The sequence below is a fragment of the Schistocerca gregaria genome, unplaced genomic scaffold, assembly GCF_023897955.1.
Source record: "Schistocerca gregaria isolate iqSchGreg1 unplaced genomic scaffold, iqSchGreg1.2 ptg001362l, whole genome shotgun sequence".
NCBI classification, from domain to species: Eukaryota; Metazoa; Arthropoda; class Insecta; order Orthoptera; family Acrididae; genus Schistocerca; species Schistocerca gregaria.
The window spans coordinates 25,001-27,500 of NW_026062668.1; positions in this window are offsets into that span (position 1 = coordinate 25,001).

Genomic DNA, 2,500 nt, shown 5'->3' on the forward strand with positions numbered 1-2,500 from the left:
GTGACCGGCAGCTCCAACGCCAGCGCCACAGAAGGGCAAAGCCCCACTTGGGTGCAGAAGCGAACTCTCCCAGCACAGCGCACGCGCCAACACGTCCGCAGAGCTGCGATACAAACCACCTGCGAGAACCGCTGGGGGCGACCGAGCAGCAGACGGCGTCGCGACGCCGAGTGCCGGGCGGCGGCGCATCCTCAACGCACACAGTCCGCAATCGGACCAGCACACTGCAGATGTCCACCGCGCTTCGCACCGGGCTCGGCAGAACCCACTTTGGCCGCCTGGCGCCGCGCGCAGGGTGCGCCGGCGCATAGCTGGGACGCCAGCCGGGCCCGTCGGCCGGCGCTCCTGCCACTGGGCGCCCCCCACCAGCCGGCTGTAGTGCGTGCGCTCACGCAGCGCGCGGCCAGCACGCCGGGCGGCCCCCCCTCACCGGCCGGGGACTGTCCCGCCAAGCCACAGCCTCGTATCGCTTCATACCCACATGGCCAACTCAGGTTCGGGGGCATGGCGGGTACCGCCGAAACAACCGGTTCATAGATGTACCGATCGTCGCTATCACCGATGCACCTGCAGCGCGAACAACCGCTCAACAACTGATTTCCAGTTCATTTGCGGATCTTTGGCAGCAAACGTATACGTCAATCTACATTTGCGAAATCTACGATTCTGGCATGCCTGCATGTTATGTGTCACGACACGCTACATCAGCCCACATACACACTGCGGCATGTACACGAGAGAACACGTGGAAGATGGTCCGCGCACGTGTGCAATGTCCCTTGCGCGGTCGACTGTCAACCGGCCTCTGTAGCATGTCGCAGATGTGGAACGCGGTCCACCGTGCTATCATGTTGTGTGGGGCAATACGATTAAATAGGAAAACCCTCGTCGCTACATCAACAGACGGCTCACGCTGATTCCCGGCAGAGGGAGGAGGGGGGGGGGGGGGGGGGGCCAACATGCAATACTTTCGTCCGTACCTACCTACCACATGTCTGTACGGCGTACAACAGTGCAATCTCGCTGTAATGGGGAGACGAGACAAGTAGCATCGTGCACAACATATGGCCCTTATGATTCGCCATTGTAGGGCGCAGCCGGTGTACGGTCAAGCATGTGCCACATTATGTCACTCAGTACGTAACGACGGATGATCAGTGTGGGTTACGCGTACATCAGCGGACAGTCCACACAGGCCGTACCACAACGTACACTGACTGCATCGACAACCGAATGCAACTGAACAGCTGCAAGGCTCATTTCACAAACAAACGCCTGACCGACCAGCTTGGAAGGGCAGGAGGGGAGGGCGATATTCGTTCTGTAGCGGTACACCCTTCCAGTGGTTAGCGGGACTGTGTAGAAAGTACGCAACACTCGAAAGACCTTTATGTGAGGGTACGCACCATGGCATCAAGAAATACACATGACACCAGAGGATCCAAGCAGTGAACTATGTTCAGAGGGTTGCTGTTAGGCAAAGCTACATTCCTGTGACGTTACATGTGACAGTTAAGGTGCAGTGTAAGTTAGGTTAAGGTGCAGTGTAAGTTAGGTTAAGGTGCAGCGTAAGTTAGGTTAAGGTGCAGCGTAAGTTAGGTTAAGGTGCAGCGTAAGTTAGGTTAAGGTGCAGCGTAAGTTGGGTTAAGGTGCAGCGTAACTTGGGTTAAGGTGCAGCGTAACTTGGGTTAAGGTGCAGCGTAACTTGGGTTAAGGTGCAGCGTAACTTGGGTTAAGGTGCAGCGTAACTTGGGTTAAGGTGCAGCGTAACTTGGGTTAAGGTGCAGCGTAACTTGGGTTAAGGTGCAGCGTAACTTGGGTTAAGGTGCAGCGTAACTTGGGTTAAGGTGCAGCGTAACTTGGGTTAAGGTGCAGCGTAACTTGGGTTAAGGTGCAGCGTAACTTGGGTTAAGGTGCAGCGTAACTTGGGTTAAGGTGCAGCGTAACTTGGGTTAAGGTGCAGCGTAACTTGGGTTAAGGTGCAGCGTAACTTGGGTTAAGGTGCAGCGTAACTTGGGTTAAGGTGCAGCGTAACTTGGGTTAAGGTGCAGCGTAACTTGGGTTAAGGTGCAGCGTAACTTGGGTTAAGGTGCAGCGTAACTTGGGTTAAGGTGCAGCGTAACTTGGGTTAAGGTGCAGCGTAACTTGGGTTAAGGTGCAGCGTAACTTGGGTTAAGGTGCAGCGTAACTTGGGTTAAGGTGCAGCGTAACTTGGGTTAAGGTGCAGCGTAACTTGGGTTAAGGTGCAGCGTAACTTGGGTTAAGGTGCAGCGTAACTTAGGTTAAGGTGCCAACGTGGGTTAGGTTAAGGGGCCAACGTGGGTTAGGTTAAGGGCCAACGTGGGTTAGGTTAAGGGCCAACGTGGGTTAGGTTAAGGGCCAACGTGGGTTAGGTTAAGGGCCAACGTGGGTTAGGTTAAGGGCCAACGTGGGTTAGGTTAAGGGCCAACGTGGGTTAGGTTAAGGGCCAACGTGGGTTAGGTTAAGGGCCAACGTGGGT